We start from the raw sequence: 22,805 nt of genomic DNA, 5'->3' as shown, positions 1-22,805 counted from the left end.
CTTATACATATGGTTTTGTATCATTGAATACATACAGTTTTTGTCAAGAGTAACTCTTAATCTGAGAAATATTCAAACACTTGTTCAGTCACACATCCTTACAATAACTTACAGACTCCCAATCAGAAAATGGCAAAAAAAGGGGGTGATTAGCATGTCCAGACACATAATGATGAGTGTTGATTAGTTAAAGTGAGCACTTTCCAAACAAAGAAAAGTATTTGGCAAAACCATTACACAATTTTGGATATATTTTCTATATTCATCATGAAGTATTAGTGATTCCAATCTTGAAAATTTTAAGATAATGTTAAAGAGCAGAGGCATTAAGGGAGAGTTTATGGGGGACAAAATGTCAGAAGAGTGTTTACGGAAATATCAGTTTTATTTTATAGTCATTCAGATTAGAAATCATTTTAGCACTTGGTATCCATTAGCATGTGTGTTGAGTTCTCTGCTTCTGTGCCTCTGGTTTTAACATCTGTAAGTAGAAGGGAAAAGCTCGACAAACGTTTCTGAAGGTTTTATGTGCTCTTTATCCCAACGCTGCATTGCAATCCCTGCTATGCCTGCTGCAGTAAGAGGAGAGTCGTGGTCAGATGGCCAATTCTAGAGATTAGATGTGAAGAAAGGGTGTTACAGCAACACACAGGATTCCTCTTAGATGTTAAATGTATAGCATGTTTTAGTGAGAGGGCAAGGGAGGTGGGGTGAGGAAAATATATCTCTTTGTTACATCTGCTTTTATCATGTTTCCCCAGTTAGCTCTCAAAAATTAGTGTTAGTAGTGAATGTGTTACATGACTAATCCCTGAAAGAAGGAATTAAAACAAACCTCAAGCAAACAATGCCATGAGAAATTTTCACCAATATTTGGAATAAGAGGTGATTAATTGAAACCAAATCCAAGAATATTTTTTCCTCTCAGGGAAAAAAGGAAATGTCTCTTTAAGGCTAAGTTGCTTCAAATGTACTCCCACCTCACTGAAGCACTCAGTCTTAAATACTGTCAGGTAGCAAGGACATGGAAACTCCTTGAGCTGGAGGGTCCTATTCCTCACTTAACAGATGTTTTGATAATTCACAGTCATCCCTACCACGCTAAAGGTACCAGTTGAGAGACATGAGCCAAGTGGTTTTTCCAGGTCCAAGTTAGATCAGTTACATCATCCAGTTATTAATTGGAAGGAAAAGGGGAGGACATTTAAAGAGGGCACTGTAGAGCTCAACATTTATACAGCATCCATGTCTTGATTTTTCTGTGTCTCCTTTTATTCAGAATAAGCACTTGAAGTCAGTGGCTGAAAAGAAAGTACATGGTTATAAAGTTGTTTTCTGAGGAGATTGTCAACCCAGGGAATAGCACTGTAACAGGTGCATTGATCATCTCTTTATCTTCCATGGATGTGAATAAAGTCACTTCTGAGGGGAGGGGATAAAGTGGGGAAACACATGTAGTCTGTCACAAAATGTGGTAATGCAGCAAGAACGGATTATTAGTCATCAGAAAAAAGGATCTCTTGGACTTTTATCACTGAATTCATTGTGCTGCTAACTGTGCTTTGCTTATTCATGTCTCCTTTTCCTCATCTAAGAAACATGGGTAATGATTTACTTTTGGTGCAGCTTAGGGTGAAAAATAAGTTTGTACAGAATTGCCTTTTTCCACACTCTAGAGTGCTTCGGGGTCTAAAAAGTCCCAGGGCTTCCTCCAGATTCAGCCTGCTGCAGAGGTCTGTGTAGGAATTGTTCTACTAGTAAAAACTTTTGCTCTAGCTTACTCTTAGGACCTACCCGCCACCATGGGCAGGAAGACATGGTCAGTATGTACAGCAGAAATCGTTCACATATCACCAGCCAGTCTTGGCAGCATGACTTTTTGATTATGATTACCCAGTGCTGGAATCAAATGGCTGCAGAAAATAAGCCTCTCTCTCTAATCTGCTTTGAGATACCCTTGGACATGGTGCTGGGGGACAAAAAGTAAATATTATTTATTATTATTTTTGTTATTTCTATAGATTTTTTACACATCCAGAGTTCACACTGGGGGAGAAAGTTATGAACCTGTTATCTTTCATGTGTTATATTATTGATCAAAGCCAATGATGACGTTAAAGTTATATAAATGTTTTGTAGGCCTATAATGATTCATGACTTTCTGTACAGTAGCAGTGCTCCTGATGTTGTTGCACTGTCTGGAGCTAATGTTCTGATTAATGCATGTTTTCCTTCTTGATTTAAGAAATAGCTTATGGCTAAAAATCCTTAGATGTTCTCTGATTTATTGCACCTTTGTTCTTCCCCCCCCCCCCCCCTTTTTTCTTTCTAGCTTCTTATCCCCATATATGTATGTATAGCATAAATATATGTATTTGTAAACGTGTCAGCTTTAGAGATATCCCTGATGCAATACTCCTATGAGTTGTCTCTAAAGACTGGTATTTGTATTGAAAAATGTGTTTTGTTAGGCCAAGTCTGGGAATCTATCATCTGATGGGGGTAGTCTTCTAATCAGCATGTGTTGTTTGTCAAAACAACACCAAACAAATGTGGCCACATCATTTAACCGCTTCTGGGGGACAGGGGGAAGGTGCTTCTACTGTTACAACAGCATGAAAAGTCAGGGTGATCTATCATAGTTACAGTGCAGAAGTATCACATACGCAGTGCACTCACGCCCCAACTCGTTTCCTGGGCAGTTGGGGAACGTGTTTGGGAAGGTAGGGTATGATGGAGCACATTTTGGGCTAACCAGATAAATGGTCTACAGGAAGCAACCTTTAGAAATGTGACCTAGCTTAGCCCTTTGGTCCAAGCAATGCTGAGGTTTGAGCACCAGACCCAAACAGAAGGTTGGCTTAGAGTACCCTCCTTGGGTTTTTATAGAGGCCCTTGGGGTAGAGGACAGACTTGTAAACTGTTGTCTAGAAACTAGTTCTGTTGCTTACAGCCTCTCCTTGGGGAACAGGGTCAATGGAAATTACCCTGCTTCCACAAAGCAGTCAGTGTCTCTTTGATTTATTTTTTTTCCTTTGAATTTCTTCATGCACTGAAATCTAAGTCTTTTTGGTGATGTACATGTTGATTTCTTTAGTCTTAACTCCAAAAGCACTGAAGTCAAGAATTGCCTTCCGAAAATAATCTTGTTCACAGAAGTCTTTGGTAAGGATGAGACAAACACATTTCCTCTACTGCAGGGATTATCCACAGATATTTTTTTTTGTTTCATATTTTTTTAGGTGTGTTCACTAGCAGTGGATTGTCTGCCAGTTAGCCCTCTGGTCCTTCAGCCTAAACTTGCTGAAGGAGTGTTGTGCAAAAGAAAGTACCCACTTTGTTTTAATCTGCCGTGCTGTAAACCACCTACTCGCGTCCTTTTGTGTCTTTTGTGAAGCCTGGTAATAGCTGTTACTGCTAATTGCAGTGCTTAGCTTGCTGTGTTCATCTATGGGCAGAAACCAGGGAGATCAAAGAGCAGTATACTCCATAAAGTCTTTCAGTGTTCATTCTGCAGCTCTAATTCACCTGCACATGGCCGAGGTACTACACTGAGGGATGGCACAGAACATCAGAAAACAGATGGAGAGAAAAATAGGTTTTATTTCACTCAAACTTTTGGACTGCTTCAGCTGTAGGTTCAAAATGAAGTGTTATGCACTGCTTTGATGCAGGACAGTGCCTTTGGATGCTACCTCAAGGCCTCTTTGTTATCTGAAGCAGCCTATGAGGGATTGTAAACTTTTCCTTTTCTCAAAAAAAAACCCAGCCAGTTGCACAGAAACACGGGGCTTTACAAAAACTCATGAATCATGAAGCTTCAGTCTTTCAGTAGATGTTTAAAACCCACAAAATGTGAGGTCTGTTCCCTCAAGACTGCAATAAAAATAAGGTCTTTATTATAAGTGACGTAAAAAAAAATCTTAAACATGCACATTGTTCCACCAAAAAAGGGTTGAAGGATCAAAAGCCTTCTCAGCATCCAGTGCATCTGAAATTACAAGTGTGTTGGAGATGAAAATGCTCACCTGGTAGTATGAAGGCGTTCCAATATGATATTATATTGGCAACCCTATTCCACCTCCTCTTGGTTTAGAAGTAGAGGCCCTGACTGGATTATTGTAAAAATTTCAAAGGGTTCTAGATATTCTTAAATACAGAAAGTCCTCCCTAAGGCTTTACTTCAGAGTTAATTTGGGTTTCTGACATGAGACATACCAATATTATTAAGCTGCATTGTCCTTGTGTGGTCTTTTGAGGGAGAAATGATTACAAGGGCAGAGTTCTTCAATTGGAGATGACCTTGGCAGCATCAGCAGTTTGGGAATCTACCTCCTGTGGAGCAGAGAATATTTTTCTTTGGTATTTTGGTCCTTAAATGATTTTAGGCTGATAATATCAGTCCAGCCACCAGTGTTGCTACAGATATGAAATCCAGTAGGTTTTAAATGACACAACTTTTTTGCTCAGTCTTCAGTAGTGTCATTAATTCCTGTAAGAAAGACTCATTTTTGTGGTGTTGGGCAAAATACATTAAGAATCCAAATTTGGTGTCTCCCAGTGGTCTGTCTTGCTTTCTAATATTCACCAGATCCCTGGCATGCTATTATGGGTTGCCTGCTCGTGTAAACGATAGATTTTTGTTGCTGCTCTGATGGATTGTTGATATAAAATTACCAGCTGATGTTTATCCACAGACATAGGAATAACAGTATTATTAACTATTCCTATATATTTTGTGTCATTATGACTGTAAGGGCTTGTCTGAATAATAAAGATTCCCTTGAGTGGGACTCACTAGGGTAAATGACTGTTTAATAAAGACAGATAATGTAGATGAATCATTTTGACTACTTAGAGGAGCAATTGTGCTAAAACCAACTTACACAAAGTCCTTCTGAACACATTAGGGGGTCAAATCCTGCCCCTTGAAATCACTGCAACATTGCTGCTGAGTGGGGAAGGACTGAGGTCTCTCTTTGAGAGCAGGGACAAATTTTTAGCAATGTGAATTTAATTCATTTACATGGGTGAAACCTAACTGCTGTAATTTTTTAAACTCTAAGACTGTAAGGAGTATAAAAACATGCCTACGTAGATGTCTATATTCCATCATCATATGTTAAAATATATGTTTTAAATAGATTTCTGCTAAATTATGTGGCTTAGTTTTCTCTCTTCTCCATGATGTGATACTTCATGCTACACTGAAAGAATAAGAATATGAGTTTATTAAGTTTACTCAGAAAACTATTCAGTCATCTGTATGAGCTCTTGGAGCTATGTCAACATTTTCTTGAAAGATATCTAAGATTATTTGATGTTTACTTTTTTAAGTACAGCATTTGTGAGTAAAAGTGCACAAGAACATTTTATTACATTTTAAATGTAATTCCTGATCCCAGGGTGCTGTCTATATAAATCTGAACAAACCTACGAAATCACTATCTATATTAGATCAGCAAATCCTCTCAGTCCCAGAACTGGTCACTGGTTTAAGAATAAGAGGCAAAAGTGAAATTCCTTGGTAATAAAACTTCTGAGCCTTGACAACTGTGAGGTAATGCCATTTCTTGCAGCGCTGCCCAGGCCTTTCAAAGTACACTACTTTTTATTATATGCTTTTTCTCTGCCCCTAAACCTTCATTTCTGAAGTGCACATCTCACAGGTAACTAGTATATAATGTACTTTTCAATCAACCTCCTAATTCACTCCATGCAGCATGAGTTTTAGATAAAGCAGGAAGATGTGAAATGCAGAAGAAAGGTTTAGGTTGTATGATGCCACTTGCCTGTTCTAAATCTTTTACTATCTGTGGAAAAGAACACAGAAAGAGCTCTCTTTCAGGGTAAGTCAGGGTGGACCAGTTCTCCCAGGCATTGAAGACGCCAGCTCCCAGCATTACTTTAAGGTCCTGCCCCTGATCTTCTTGGGGGATTTGCATCTTCTTTCAGCCTGTTTTCTTGGAGTCTTTTGTCAGGCCAAGGTAGGCAACAAAGTGATGTCTCCCTTGGATCCACCAGCTCCAAAGGGGAAATTTTGCCCTGTGAGCCCCAGTGCCTGTGCTGGTATTGTGCAGTCTTCACTCTAACATGCTTCTGTGTCTCAACCAAGAGTGAAAGTGGGCAGTGCTAGAAGGGCACTGAAGTGGTTCTGCTGTTTGCTGCCTTTTTGGTTTCGTGAAGTACAAGTTTCCTAGAAGTGAGACAGAGTGAATGGGATTTCATCTGGCAAGTAGAATGAGGACTCGCAAGGGCCTGTCCCCTAATTATCAGTTTATCCATAACTTATCTGTAAATGTCCTAAACTGAAGAACCTAAATTCAGTATTAAAATTTTTATTGTACTCATAACCAAGTTTTTGCAGAGCAATTGTTGGCTGCTGCTGTTATTATTTACACTTCCACATGCAGACCATGGTGGGCTTGCCTCCACTGGCAGCGTGGATAGGTTTAAATTTACTCGGATCAAGGCAAAATACCCTGCTGAGAGACTCAGGCTGAGCATCCTGCTAATAAAGTATGTGACTCTGGGACAAGAGCTGCTCCCCATCTGGCAAGCCCAGAGCGTGGGCTTGAGTACGATTTCATTTGTGTGCTGTAATTCCTGTGGATGTACCTAAAAGTTTTTGAGGGCCCTAATACGTGTGATTTGTCTATGTCTTCTGCCATATATATTTATCTCAAAAATACATGCTCCAAGGTTAACAATCCTGGAGTTCACAGGAGTCCTTAAAGAAAAGTGGCAGCTAGTGATTATGTACACAGACTTGGTTGTTTTGTGGTTTTGGTTTTTTTTGCTGGCCTTGAATCAGGCTAATCTTTACTGCACAAGGTAGAGCATGGCCAATATGGAAACATCTGTGTTATGCAAATTCCTCCAAAATGGTTGAATGACAGGTAACCGATTGTGTTTTGGAGCTGTTCCACGTAGAGTGAATCAACAATTTCCAGCAAGTCAGTCCAGCAAAAATTTGCGTGGTTCCTTTTGATGCATACACAGCTGTGAGCTCCTGTGATGACTGTTTTCAGTTTAAAAAAAGAAGGGAAAAGAAATTATTTAGACCTTAGAGGTACTGAGAAATCAAAAAATATTTTCATTCTGTGGTTTCCATTTCAAATTTACAGCAAGATGGGCAAGGTTTTCCTCCCTCCCTCATGCAGTCCTATGTTACTCCCCTTGGCATCCATAGGGAGACATACGTGTGTCCTGGAGTGGGTTTATCATCTCCACAGAGAGGAATAGGGATGGAGCTCCTTGTGTGAGCCCAGGGCAGAATAGTGTCCCTAGCTGTGTGGGCGGATTGGTGAGGCCAGCTGTGGGATAAGACTACAGTCCTTAGACATCAGAGCCTTCCCAATCTCAGCTGGAAACAGGTGACGATGAGGTTTTGTGACTATCCTTAGCACTGGGTAATGCAGGACACTCCAACACTGATCTGACTCTTAGAACACCAGCTCTGCAGTGCTATGGAGAACAGATGAGAAAGTCCTGAGAATAAGTCCTGCCAAATAGTTTTCTTATTTCAAAAAGCTGTAGTGGTTCACTTCTGGATGGGCTTGCTGCTGTTTGGCACCAGAGCTCACGGGATTAACATTTCATACCCATAGCATTAAAATAAATAGGAAACATGACTTCAGGAGAAATAAGAATGCAGTCATACAAAGAATGCCACAATGATTTTCTTTTTTAAATGTAAGCTTGGCCCAATCAGGAATCCTCATAATTTAATTTGCACAGGCCAGAGATATGTGACCCTTCCCTGCGAAATATTTCACGTTGTGTAGTTCACATTAATTGTAAACATGCTGAAATGCTCTCTGCTACTGCTCCTGTCTCTGATTCATTGGTGACCAGTACAAGGAGGCAACACATGCTTATTGTTAAACAAAAACCAGAAGGATCATCTATTGCTCAGATGAAAGACAGAGACAAAATAACCAATCTGTAATGCAGATTTATTAATAGTCATTCACTGGTTTTCACTGAAATACTCTTCATGTAACCTTGACTTTATTAAGTAGTCCTTAAGGTGCATTTTGAAGACAGATAATGAGTTTGGGGAATAGTCTTATCTACATCAAGCTAATCTTTAACAGCTTGGAAGGGAACTCACAGAAACTTTTCCACTTTAAGTGACATAGCCATGTTCAAATCAAGCCTTTTAAAATGTCATTTTAATAGGAAGAGTTTACCGGCATTTTTAATAGCTATACTTCATAGAGGAATATGATTTAAACAAAGGCAATAGATAAAGTTACTGAGTTTTTAATAGTATTAATGGGGCTGTAGGCAAGTGGCATTGGAGAAACAAGAATGCTACTGCAGTGGAGTGGCACTTAGTGTTGGATTAATAAAGACAAGGCAGCTCTTGCTTGGAAAAAAATAGCTGTTGTTACAGTGTCTGTGTCTTTAAAAGGGAGGGCTGGGGCAAAGACAGAGGTTTTGAGTGGTATTTTGGTGCTGAGCCTGCACATGCCACATTGTCCAGCTTCCACAGGCAGAAGTCTGCAAGAACCTCCTGACCCTTCGCCGGCGCAAAGGCTGGTTGTGTGTGCGAGGGATGGGGAGTGAAGAACAAAGAGAAACTCAAAAGAAAACAAACAGAGAGTCACTATTTTAATGAGAACTCAAGATTTAACCCATCTGTACTTTCCCCTCAGTTTCCAGCATGTCCTTGAAAATAATTTCACTTTTCCTGTGTTGTGTATAAAACCACAGACCTGGTTATGCACCCAGAGGCACATACCAAGTTTTTCTCTCTATAAGGGAAGGAAATATATAAGTTGCTCTCACCACGGGCTGAATTTTAACCTGCTGGTACAGCCAGATGAATTACATGAACCCTCTTCTGCTGATTCCAATTGGCTTAGCTCATTTTGTTTTGCTTGCTTTATTGTTTGGGCATCAAATGTCCCAGCTCTCCCCAGCACACACACATTTGGTTTCTGACTAATGTGAGGCCTCCGTCAGAGAGACAGCGTTTGTCATTTAAAATCCAGCATGTCTTAAGAGTCAGGTCGTGACTCAGATACCACAAACTGTATACAGTATAGACCACAAATTCCTCCAGTAAGATTGAACAAGGCTTTCCGAGAAGCCACTTCCCCCACTGGTTATATCCTAACCCTGACTGACAGGTAGCAAATAACCAGAGTTCTTGAGTGGTTTTTTTTTTTTCTTGGACTGTTTTTTGTTAAAACTTGGTCTGCTCTATTCATGACTGCTGAAAACTCTGTCTTTTTATGTGCTTTTGGATAGAAAGGTGGGTAAAACCAATTTTTAGTCAGTCACATTTTTACAGAAATACCGACATTGATCAACCTTAAGCTGCAAGGCTGGGGATTTTGAGTGGATACCAAATGCCAGGGCAAAACTCAGCCTGATCTGTCCAGGTTTCCTTCAGCTGCAGCTCTTACATGCTTTGTGCACAAAACCCATAGATTGGCCAGGGTTTTCGCTCCAGTGGTTCCTGAACTTTTGCAAAACCTCTCAATGAACCTGCTAGGAGCTGGGAGGGGTGAGAGGGGATGGGAGCAGGGCTGCCAGCTTGGGGAGGTCTGCAAGGAAACCTGAAACCAGGTGAGCTCCCCAGGCTGAGCGTTTCCTTAGATTGGAGACCCCCAGACATTTCTCATTTGGAAGCAAAACTGGAGTTAACAAGTGTGTTAACAAGCCTCACACGCTTGCTGACCAGTAGTAAATCCCAGCTCGATTTGTTACTGAACACACCACTCTAGCATAAGTCCTCAGTTGCATTTGCAAGTGGATGGGGAGCGAGCCACGATCTTAAATCCTAGCTAGAAAACATCATCCTGAGAATCAGATGGGGTGCAGCCCTTTGATTTAACTTCTGGGTTTTTCCTCATTTTTTTCTTTTTTAAGAAACGAGAGAATTCATCTGTGATGCACTGTTCTGTGCTCTTTTGTCAATAGAAAAGTTGTTTTGCTAATGGTTATCTGTCTGCAAGTCCTTGACCTGCTTGTAAACACATTTCTGCAGGAAAACCCCAGGCCATGGCCTCGAGCCTTTACGTCAACAAGAAGAGATAAAGTGACCAAAACTTAACCTGATCTGGCCTGGAGTGCCCTCTACTGCCCCTTGACCAAATACTTCCCTAATCTGTGTCCTTCTGAAAGGAACAGATTGTTGTGTAAGAAGTATTACCTGGAATGAAATCAATTTTGGGAGCCTGACTTCCTCCTCCTTCCCCTCTGCCTGCAGCCAAAGCATATGGAATCACTGGAGGTTAAGGAACAGGGTCAGGGGAGGTTTTGGTGGAAAGGCAGGAATTTTCCCCCAAATCACCCTTTTTTTGTCCCCACCCCAGGCATCCGTTGCCCCAGGACAGCCCTGGCTGTGGTCAGTCATGCCACGTTAAACCTCCACCTTCCAAGCCGTGTAACAAACACAGGCAAAACTGAACTTGCTGATCAAGTTGCTTTTAAAAGCTGTTTGCTGATCCCCTGGGATTTGTTCTGGATTCACACAGCACAAGCAGAGGCTTTTTGTCAGAGCCACGATTTGGAGAGTCACTAAACTATGAGCGTGGCCCCCAGTTGCAGGGGGATGCTCTGAGCTCATCTGCTAGCCCGGCAGTGGGAGGGCAGGCAAAGGTGGTAGTGTGATGGCATGAGCATCCTCTGTTTGGCTTCTGCATCCCCTCATGGAGGCTGAGGTGAAAGCTGGGGTGACAGCTGGCTGTAAGCAATGACAGTTCGGAGGGACAAGTGACACCAAATTGTTCCTGGGAGGAAAGAATATATCCCTGTGCTTTTTTTCATAAGAGACGGGATAGAAAAGGAGAGGGGAAATGCATGCTGTGGAAAATCCTATGTCCAGTAAATGAGAAAAGGGGAAAACACAAGACAGCTCCAGAGATAAAATGACAAACTGCAATTGTGGCTCACAATGGGAGCATTCATTGCGCTGTGCCTGTGTTTGCACCCTGCTTAAACTGCTCTCAAGGCCGCTGCTGCGCCGGGAAGTTTCATGACTAATCGAAAAGCTGGTGGGTCACGTCCCCCCAGGGCAGTGTATTTTCCATCTCTTTAATTCAGCCACAGGTTGCAGGGCTCAGTGCCCAGCAATGGTGGGCTGGGGTGGGTACACTGGGCACCTCCAGAGTCACTGAGTGGTTTAGCAGCAGAGCAAGAAAATCATATTTGCTGCAAAAAGCTTTGCTAACCCCAAAGGTTTCTGCTGTGGAGCTGGGCAGCTGGCTGGGAAGGCAGTGACCCTTCCTGTGGGCCTCTATCCCTTCTATCCAGCACCCTCAGCTCCATAACAAAACATCTCCACACTTGGTACATCCAGAGTCAGATGAGGTCTTGGACCAAGTGTTGCACTCCTTATTTTCATGAGTTTTGTAATTCATTTCATGGTGGTCTGTAGGAAGTGTTCTGTTCTCTATAACCCTAAGGTGGCATTTTTAGAAGAGAAGGGAAAAATTGTAGAAAACTGATAGGGTTTGGGGTTTGGTTAGTTTTTTTTTCTATAACAAAACCTCACAATGTTTATATGTAATGGAAAAAGCTTTCGGAACTCTTTGTTTTGATTCATAGAAAAACTTAAAAAAAGACCTGCAAGGGGATAATAAGATGCTACAGCCACTATTATTCACAGCTTCTTGATGCTGTTCTTCAGTTTTTCAGACTGAACTGGTCTGTGAATCAGTCCTGAATTATCCAGTCTGGGATCTGTAGTGGATCGCTGCATGTGAAACTGCACATGACAGAACAAAACGCCCCTTTGGGTGTAAATCCTGGAAGAAAAGCTTAAAGAAAAGGTTCAGATGAAATTTTACTGCTGCATATTGGTCCTGAGGGGCATCCCAAACCCTAAAAATTTGTCAGGACCTAACAGACACAGTGGAAACCCCTAGAGTTGAGGCTGTGAAGCTGAAATCTATGTTTGAAAGCAACTCCCACTTCTCCAAGAGGCAGCTTTTTGCCTTTCACCCTCCCCACACACCTTCCCCCCATCATTTGGAGGTACAATCTCCTGTGGGCTTCCTGCAGTTATCCGACAGACTTCTACTAAGTGCGGGGAGAAGGAGGTGAAATCTTTCAGGGGGATATAAATGTTCTATAGTCTTCTTTTGTACATTCAACCTTGTGTATCCCTATAAGGCGGTTAAAAAAGGTTCCAGCTTTGCATAGGGGGTTTAATTCACAAGCTTTAATCTCAACTGGATGAAAACTTTCAACATTGGCTTACAGGAAATATAATTTCAGCTTTCCTGATAGAAAATGAAACTTTGGAGAACGACATAAATTTATTTTTTTCCTATAGAAAAGATCTATTTAAGGAAAAGTGGGTGTTTTTTCTCTGCAGAAAATAATTCTAAGAAAAAATAATCTTCATCTCCCAAATTGAAAGTGTAAATTTTAACCTTGTTCAATAATTCAAAATTATTGCTCCCTTTATTTTTCTTGTGATGTTTCTTTCCGTGCTTCTAAAATTTGTCAGGTGAACACAGATCTGGTGGGCAATTTTTCAGATTAAAAAGCTTAGTTTTATGGTAAAAAGAACTTGTCTTCCTCATAAAGTATGAAGCTGTGTAATCAAAGAAGGGCTGGCTGAATCTATTCAGTATTCTCAGCTACTTTCCAACCCAAACTTCTGAATGCATGTTAGTTATTCTGATTAAGTCATACTCCTGAACTCCCTCCAGGCTCTGCACTGGAGATGATATTTATACAGCACTAATGGAGAAAACTTGGTGTGTTTCAAAAAATAATTCCCAAGAAAACCAAACCATCAGCAGATGTAACAGAAATTTTCAGGGAACTCTGACTCTCCTTCATGTCTTGCTAAAAAAGGTCAGCTTCAATTTAATTCTAAGCCCCCAAATATTGCAGGGGAAGAAGTTTTGAAAGCATTAAGTGACCCATTTCAATGTTGTTTGTGCTCCTAATCAAAATATACATAGCCTTTTTGTTCCAAAAGTTGCCAAAATTAATTGACGCTGAAGTTTCAACCTGACTTTTGGTAATGGGGCATTTTATCCTTTTAAAATTTTCATTTCAGTCTGGGACTAAGGCACTTCTGATGTTTCAAACCATTTATTGGATGGGACACTGTAGGGTCTAGTGGCTGTCAACACAAAGTGGCGGCTTGCTATGGCTTAGAACAAGATCAACTCTTAGTAACAACAGTGACTATTCTTCAGTAGACATCAGCATAGTTTATATTGTAAAAATTACTACACACATAGGCATTGGCTGAGAGAAAGGACACACTTTTATTTGCATGATTATGTCTGTCTTAAACTGATCAATCCATCATTTTACCTGTAAACTTTCCTAACACTGAGATTTGGTGAGCTATTGGAAATAGTAACCCTGTAAGCAGGAAACTGTATGTGTGACTTTTCATACAGGTTCACACACTCATATATACATATATATATATATGTGTGTGTGTGTGTGTGTGTGTGTCAATATATGCTGGCTGACATAACAAATATCTTTGTTTTTAGAAAAAGAGGGTTTTCCTTGGGGACTTTAAATAGATTCAGAGGATATTCCAAAGCATCAGACCGTATTTCACTGTGATATTCATATTGTCAATAGTGGGACCTTTCTGTGGAAAATGGGGCTTTTCCTGTAAACATAATAATATTTCTGGATGGTGAAATATACAGTAAATGTTAAACAAGAAAAGAACTAAATTGCAGACTATTCCCTGGTCAGCAAAACCTGCCCATTATTTTTCAGTTTGCTGAATCTGGAGTTTTTACCATTTTTTTTAAACTGTGACTTTTCAGATTCATGAGGGAAGCAGGTAATCTTCATATTTATAAGGACACACTGTCAACTTGCTTTTCATAATTTATAAACTCTTTTTAAAAAAATTATTATTATTCCCTTTCCCTGTTGGAAGCCTGAAACTGGCATGTTTCCTTAATAGAGCTGGGAAAAAAAAAAAACCAACCCTCTGCTTTTTTTCTCTGGGAGGTGATTTCTCAGAAATAAGCTCTGTGTGCAGTAGTATTGTAGCCTGGCTTAGCGGGGCTGGAACGAGTGCTGCAGGGTCTGTTTTGCAAGTGTTTGCATGCTTTAGCTTTACAAGTTGCAACTTGTGTTTTGGTTCGGGGAGGGGACATGTCAATACGTTGCAAGCCTCGTGTGGCATCTTTAACATGAACTGGATGGATGCTCTTTGCTTTGTTTGACTGGACTCTTGCCTTCATCCATCCCAACCGACTTCTTCCCCCCCTCCATTGCCTTCTTCACAGCACCACACATTCCCGTCTCCTACAGTTTGCTCCTGGCATGGTAAGAACAGGTATTTTTCCTTCTATCCCTGCACTGAGGGACTGGCAAGGATGGGCACCTCATTTCCAAGAGGAAATGAAGGTAGTTTGTGAGCCATTCCCTCTTCCCCTTTTTAATTTCACTGAATCACTTTCCAGTGGGGTTTATAAAGCAAATATTTCCAGGCATTTAGATTAACCTTGCTCCTGGGCTGATGTAAAGCAGGCAGAAACATTTCTGTTTTCAGAATCAGTCCCAGAATTTACAAGAGGCCAAGTTTGCTTTCAGAAGTAATTCACAGTGTTGATACAGATTTTATAAAGCACTACAAAATTTAGTGACTGGGTACTTTAAATGCCATCTCTTGGGCATGCTAGTCACAGATAAAATCTGTTTGGAATTACTTTTAATGGTTGTTTGAATTTAAAATCTGGTAAAAATTGATTCAAATTGAAGGTCATGAACTCCTTTACCCATTTCCCCTTATTGGCTCAACAAGGGTCCTATTTCATGATCTTTTGGCCATGATGTAACTCATCTGTTTAGTTGAGAAGGTGCTGATATGCGTAATTAAGCTAAAATGGCATTGGGGAAGAACCTGTTAATAGGTAGTAACATACCATTGACTCTGTCCATCCATCTGTCAGTCTCTCCCCCATAAGTTTTGAACTTACTGGTTGGTTTCAGCAAAATTTGGCATGGGAGTAGAGGTATTTATTAGTATTATGATACTAAATGCTTTTGGAGAACTGGCAGCTGGCGAAGGGGAGAGTTATTCCTTAGAAGGAAATACTACAAGGGCAGCTCAGATGTAGAGACCAGTCTTTTTACAGGTCGGTCTGAGCCAGCTGTTGTGTTTGGCCCTTTGCTGAGCTGAAGAGGGAGGTGATGTGAGAAGGTTCTGGGAAGGGATGGTAAGGAGAGGCAGCATGGATCATTGTGCACTTTTGGTTTAGGAAAAGTGCAGCACATGTTTAGAGAAACCAGACATCATTAGTTCCACTGCTCAGAGAAAAAAATTAAGTATTTTTCTAACTCATGTGAAGAGGGCCTGGACCACTTATGTGCCACTTAAATCCTTTTACAAGATTGGATTTCCTTTGGTAATATCCCAAGTAGATAATATGGCTAGGGATCTGTTACTTTTGATATTCCTTAAGAATGCCCTGCCCTGGGAGTAACTGTGAAACCCTGGGGTAAATCACTTCAGAAAAAAAAGATCTGTGTGAGAGGTAATCTAAACTTTTTTTTTCTTTTTTTCTTCTTGATATGCTCAGACTCTACCATGAACTCTCCTGCAGGATTACAGCAGATCCTGACCCTATTGACCTAGTATCAGCCCTTTTCTGTAAGCTCTGCACAGCAGAGAAGGAGGAGGATAGATACTGCGAATGGCTTAGAGGCTTAGATGCAGTAGGCTCTGAGTATCAGCACCAGTTCAAAGGATCAAAGGGGGTCTGTGACTCTCTAGCTATGTTAATTAATGGAAGAAGTGGTATTTGGTCTTCATTATGGACTTTAAGAAAGAAAAAAAAAAGAAAAAAAAAAAGTCAAGTGTTTTGTCCTGTGTTAAAGCACTGAACAAGGCTGGTGAAAGTAACAGAGCCGTCTCCATTAGGCTTTCAGCAGTGTTTCAAGAGTTTGGAGCCACTTACGAAGTCACGCTTAGGCAGCACTTTCTTAAAAGTTAAATGTCTGATAAATGCTGATACTGCCTGATCTGCATTCCTAATACGCTTCTCAGTGGCGCAGGTCTCCAATGCTCATGCCAGGGAAGAGCCCTTTTAGTAAAGGACTCCCTGGGTTTCTCCTGTACCCTCTGCTTCGCATGTGGGCTCAAGCCCAGCAGCATTGATTCTGTCTCTCACCGGATCAGGCATCGCTCCACAGTGTGCTTTTCATTTAAATATCTGTGGTTGCTACAGAGGTTAATAGGAGGTCAATGGCCAGGGCTCAGATCAGCAGCGACGTGGGGACCAAGGCATGGAGATGGGCAGAAGGAGCAATAAGAGCATTTATGGGGATGTTCCTACATTATATGTTCTATTAGCTCTCCAAAAGGGGAACATAAAAGCTCTCTCCTGAATCCTAAACAATCCCTTCTAATCTCTGACCCTTTCTTTAACTCAGCCAGTTATCGCTTAAATTTGAAAGACAGTCACTGGTTACAGGAGATTTTACATTTACACGCGGGGATGTACCCTGATAGGGGGTTTCTATTTGTTTAACTATACAGTATATGGATTTTGTGGAAACATATGTTTTTACATAACTAAGGATGATCAGATTTTAACTAAACAAAAAAAAAATCATCCCGGGAAACACACTTTCTGTGGAAATACCTGGTTTTACTTGAAAATTGAGAAACTGAGAATATTTTTGTTTGTTTCTTTGCTTTTTTGTGTTATCCACTAAACTGTGTGCTTTGCAAAGTGAAAGCAAGAGGTGTCCAAGAGAGTTAGAAATCTGATATTGGCTCTAATTTATTAATATTTTTCCTTTAAGTTTCCAATGCACACGACTTCATGCATGCAAGTGTATGTCATGACTCTGCATTTGTGTAAGTGGTGCTTGATGGGCTTGTGCTTTGGTGTGAACGTATTTGCTTTAAACTACAACAGTCGTATAGACCAAAATTGCTAATGATATGATTTTTATTGTGGCTTCACTGTAAAACACGACAGCATGTATGATCATCGGGTATTCAAACAGTGAAATGTGTAAAGCTATTTTTCTGTAATTGGTCCCAGGGCAAGGGGTATAAAAGACTCCAGATACGCTCTTGGTATGGTTTCTAATTAGGGAACCAGGAAAGAACTGAACTTTGGAAACTGTGATGAGTCCATGCCTTTAAAAAAAAGAAAAAAAAAAAGGGGGAGATAATCACTTTGACCTTGAACTCCAAAAGGCCCTGAAATCAACTGATTTTACTCTTTAAGCTCCTTAACAAGCATGGGGATTAGAGACGAGCTGTGTAGAATGGTTCATATTAGATATAAACGATAATGGACAATAGAAATTCATCTATGAGCTCAGCACAGGCATCCTGTGCAAATTCCATTTCCCCAAGATACGGTGATACCATGTTACAGTGTTATACATACCGCTGATAACAATATGACTTCATCAGTTGGGAAGAGACAGAAGAACATTCAGTAGCATCAGGGCAAATGCACCTTTCAGAGATGTCCAATCCTGGTCTAATCCGAGCCTGTTTAAATAAGCACAACCACACGTATCAAAAAAGGTCAAATATAATCACCATTGTACCTTGTGTGATGAATAAATCATCTGTTTAGCTATTTATTTCAAGTATGATGAAATCACCCTGCCTGATAAAGAAAGAAAACTTAGGAGAGGAATAAACCGACTGTAGACTGAGGCTGCACATTTCAGTGGCCTTCCATCTGTCCACAGCTAAACAAGGAAGGATGCTGCTGACACTTAAGAAAAACATTCTTTGACGATTTCATTTTCGCAGATTTGTTTTTTTTCCCTTTCTTCTTCTCTCTTTTTCACCCCGCAAAAATAAGGCTAAAAAAAATTGTGTCCCACTGAAAAGGGGGGAGTCTCATCTTGAAATGGAAAAACACACCGTGTTTTCAGGAGAAAAGGAAAACATTGAGGAAAATAAGATGAGGAGAGGAGCTAATAGGACTGAAATTATTGGCAGTTTTGGTTTGATAAGTGTAGTCAGCTCAATAAAATAAGTTGTCCTCTCCAAGAATATACTGAATTTTTAGGCAGAACCTGAAAATAGTTTCCCTTCTGAAAATCCCACCCGATGAAAAAAATCATTGTGCCTTTTAAAAGGCACCTCTCTTCTATCTTTTTGCTGCTGTAGAGGGGTGAATGATGTGGTTAGACAGGCCACTGCCTGCCATGAAACCTAGTGAGAAATGATATTGCACAATCCTTTCCCTCCTCTGTTTCTCAAAAATTGTTATTTTATTTCACTTTCCCCCATTTCAGTCTGTGTGGCCTGGCAGACCTACTGGAACCAGGCCTAGGATAATATTGTCTCAGTTAGCTGATAGGTGTGAGGGCACCTGCAGGCAGATAAAACGTGCTCGTGTTTGCTTCAGAGTTTTATATATAAAACTCCAAATTGTCGAGATTTCAGGACAGTCTCCCATTTCCCCTTGAAAGACTCAGAAAGTGGGGAAGCAAAATTAAAAAGAGAATCAACTCTCTGCTTTTTCATTAGTTCTGGCAGCTTCCCCTAGAAACACACCCATGCTCAGCAGCATCATTCTTTATTTAGCTCTGAACAGACTGAAGGACCTTAGTGAATTCTTTCTTCCTCCTCCTTTTCAGATAATAGCAATGATGCTGCCACATATTTTGCAAAGTGCTCTTTTCTGGAGCTGAGATTGAGTTACATCCAACGCGATAGACCCCACTGGCAGCCGTGTGTTCTTAGCAGAGACATTCCATTACCATGCCGAGTTATTTTTAATTCTATCTGGATTTTTCTCTCTCTCTCTTTTTTCTTTTTTAAACCAGCACATAAAAGAAAGCTATGGAGTTGCTCAATCAATGTTAGTTTATTATTGCTTACCCAAGTGTTTAATAAACCTATCCCAACCCTGGACATAGCTTTAAATACTTCATTGACTGTAACAAAGCAGATTTTTCCTATCAGACCAAAGTGGCTCTATAAACTATAATTAAGCACTAATTATGAGCTCTACTGGTCAGATAACAGAAGGCAAGGTCCATTGTGCGACTGGCAGAACCAGCAATTAAAGGAGATTATTGTTGTCAGAAATGGAATAAAACAAACAAAGAAAAAATTTGGGAGGAGGGGAAGATTTGCAATTGACCTGGATAAACTTTGGTTTGTTTCTCAGTTTGGGAGATTATGACATCACAAACACAAAACCCATGAAGATATGATGACACAGAACATATGTAATAAGTTGTACTGGAAAATTCACATGGTTTTTGGAGATCAGGTTGTAGAGTCAGGTTCTGTTTGGCTCCATTCATCCATCGAAGGCAAATGCCTTATAGTCCAAAACAGAAGTCATATGTTCAGAACAAAAATCTTTTCAGGGAAAATATTGTGTCAGTACTTTTTATCCTCATTTCTGTAAAGCATTCAAAGCCGGAGAGGGCCGCTGTGCTCATGGGCTTAAGCACTAGAAAATGGAATTGAAGTAGAATGAAGAATAGATTGACTCTCCAGGAAGGGGGGGAAAGGACCCTCTACAACAGGTGAAAAGGAAGTGTGGTTTTATAAATTCGTTCCATTTTAACGTGCCTGGCTTCTTTTCACTTACGCCATTTTTACACTGGCTTAACTTGATTGGCTCCAGTGGAGTTTTCAATTATGCCAGATACCACTGAAGTGTTATTAGCAGCCTGCTTGGAATTTATCTTGAAAGTCTGAAACTGTTTCCGAGCTAACAATATTCTCTTCCCCCTCTTCTCTTTTCAAAAGCAAATGTTCACTCTGCAGAAAAAGTTGATGTCCTGTCAAAGCAGAATGCTCAAACACCAAAATGATTTGACTTTTCACATACAAATTTTAAATTTCCATGGAAAATAAGAGTTTCCATTTATCCTCTTGTGAGTGATATGCTAGTCACAGTTCATATATTCCTAGACCTGATACAGACATTCCAGGCAGCCAAAAGTCCCTTATACACACACACACAAGTTACAGCTTCCTGGAACACTGTTGAGGTTTTCAGGTGATGGCTGGGAATGTGGCCAATATCAGAAGGTAAAGGGCAAAAGAAAGCCATGGAAATGGCAATGACAATATTTCGTAGCAGCAGGCAGGTGCCTCTGCCCCTAACTCGTGATTGAGCCTAAACCTCACAGTACTGCGCTCTCCTCTCTGATTATATTTTAAGCAATTTGCATCTTTTTTGGGAAAAAAAAAAAGGGATTAATAAATTTCAAATGTTCCTGGTGCTTCTGTGCCAACTGGCACTGGAGGGGACCTGTAACCTTGCCCAACTGCACTATATATAATTATTAATTAGAAAGCAACCTGGGAAGCAATGATCCTCTCCCCCAGCATAAACCAGAGGGACACTCCTGAATTCATGGTAGGAAAGAAAATTGGTTTCCCTAGGTCACACTCAGGAACAAACTTTATTTTACTTTGACTAGTTGTTCACTACGTGGAGTGGAATTATGGGAATTAATTGGAATAACTTGGGTGCTCATTTTATAAATCAGCTGGCAGAACTCCTGCTGTAATTAATGGATCCGACTGGCAATTTTCCACAAATACACACCCATTTCCCGGTGATTTCCACTGTGCATACATGCATTTTGCAGGAGCTCAACTTGCAAAGGGGCATATTTAAGAGTTTGTAACTGTCCCAATGACAGCAAGTTCTAATTTAAAACTCCTGTGTAATACTTGTTAGGAAGTTTTAATATCAAAAGGGCAGCCAAGGTCTTCCATGAGAAATTTCTAGACAGTGAAAGAAACTAATCCTTTTTAGTGATGTTTGGCTTCTCCTCTGCAGTAGCTGATCTCTGATTTCATATTTTATATCCATGGTTTGTTAATGAAATTTTCTCCTTTAAAGAGTAACCAGGCGGATAGCAAAAATTAGCTGATACTTTGCAGTAAACGTTTGAAGTGAAATTCAAGTAGCAGCCTGAGGCTCATAGTATGTAAAACCAACTACCAAAGTTTTTTTGGGGGGTTTAATCTATTTTTCCTTCTCAGGGGACCTCTGCTGTATTAAATTCTTTGGTTGAAGAGAAGCAGCCAAGTTGGCATTAGGACTGACTTAGCAATTTGCATCTTTTGAAAAGGGATTAGCAAATTTAAAGTGTTCCCTGTGCCCCTATGCCAGTTGGCACTGTCTGGGGTCTGTAACCTCCCCCATCTGTGCCACTGCCTGCCATGGGTCTACCTAAAAGGTGTTATGGGGATTGTTACACCTACTTCAAAGAGAAAGAGAGCAGGAAATTAGGCATCTGGAGAATCTTAATGTCCGTGTGTGGTGGCATCACTGCTGTTTATGATGCACACAGGGAAGACAGGTTTGCTCCAAGCTCAGGCTTTTCTTACCTGGCACCCAGGTTCATGAGGTTTTAAAAGGCTCAATATATGTGAGGCAACATCCCTGTCCTCACAGCAGCTCTAGAATTGGAAGTGTGAACTGGATCTCAACTGGCAAGTCAGAGCCACAGAGGTGGGCTTCAACTCTGAATTTGATACTAATTTGAGTTAGTCTTCTAGTTCAGTTTTGGGAGCTGTCTCTGTGGACCACAGAGAAGAAAAAGCCCTTGACAGGACAATTAATCACATCTAAGGGTGCAATTACCCCCACTTCTCTAGTGACCATGGAACTAGATTGACTGTTGTCACTGGAGAAATGCAGCTGTTTGTAATTTACAGGGAGGAGTCATCCTTTTAGAGCACCAACTTTTGTCTGTGGTCTACAGGAGCCCAGGCACCTTGCTTTGGATGGCTCTGTAGATGGCCAACTTGAAGCTCACCAGAAGTCTTCACCAGGGTACAGAGTTAGATGGCTCAAACTTCATCCCAGGCCCTGTAAATTATATATCTCAGCTATTTTCTACTGAAGAACCTAATATCATCCAGGAAGAAACATTAGGCATACAGACATGGGTAGAATGTGGATGTTAGAGTGTGGTGGAAAGGTTTCTTGGAGTGCAGGGCAATGCCCATTTTAAAAAACAATCTTCAGTTTGTCCCCAGGAATTTTTCTCTACTTGGTCACTTTATACTTCTGAGTATGTTTTTGTAACACTAGAGATATTCCTGTGAAGTCAACTGATTTTCAGTAGTGATCAAAATCCTGTTTCTGCTTTCTGTGACTTACCTTCCATTTCTCTTAGGTATATAAAAGTCTTACAACAGGAGGAAAAAGGCTTGTGCAAAATTCTCCAAATGACAGAAGAACAGGTACCTTCTAAACTCTATTCTGAAGGCAAATTATCCTGGGCTTAGGAGTATCAACCAGTAAAACTGTATTGCTATTGAAAATGCTCAATTCCTTGTATCTTAAAAAGATGAGAGTCCAGTGCTGCCACCATTGCAGTGGTGCAGGGGAAAGAGAGCAGACCACCAGGCAGTCGTATCCAAAATCAGGTTCAGGGCCTCCCACTGTGTCCAGAAGGATGGGAAACTCAGGACAGAACAAGCCCTTCTCAGGACCCCATTGGGAAATAACGGTCCAACTTCATGTATCAGGCATTAGACTGGGAGCTTATGTTGTAAATGAAAATTTGATGAGTGTTTGCTTGCCTCCTCCCCATGCACGTTTTATATTTCCTATGTACATCGTCTGATATTATGTGCCTATAAAGCTTCAGCACTTTTCTTTTTTTAATAAAAGTCCACCTGTTTGCTTTACTTTTAATGCTTCTGCAATATTTGAAGCCCTATAAAACTCTGTGGGTACTTCTGTTGGAATAAATAACATGGGCCAAATCTAGCCCATACTGCTCACATCAGATTTCTTATATGAGCCGGGACTGTGATAATGTGTGCACAGTAAATGAGGATCGGATGCCAAATAATTGTAGCAGGGGTTTTTTTC

This window comes from Gallinula chloropus (genome assembly GCF_964237585.1).
Source record: "Gallinula chloropus genome assembly, chromosome: 9".
Taxonomy (NCBI): domain Eukaryota; kingdom Metazoa; phylum Chordata; class Aves; order Gruiformes; family Rallidae; genus Gallinula; species Gallinula chloropus.
The sequence above is the reverse complement of the archived record's forward strand: the minus strand, read 5'-3'. Positions refer to the sequence as shown.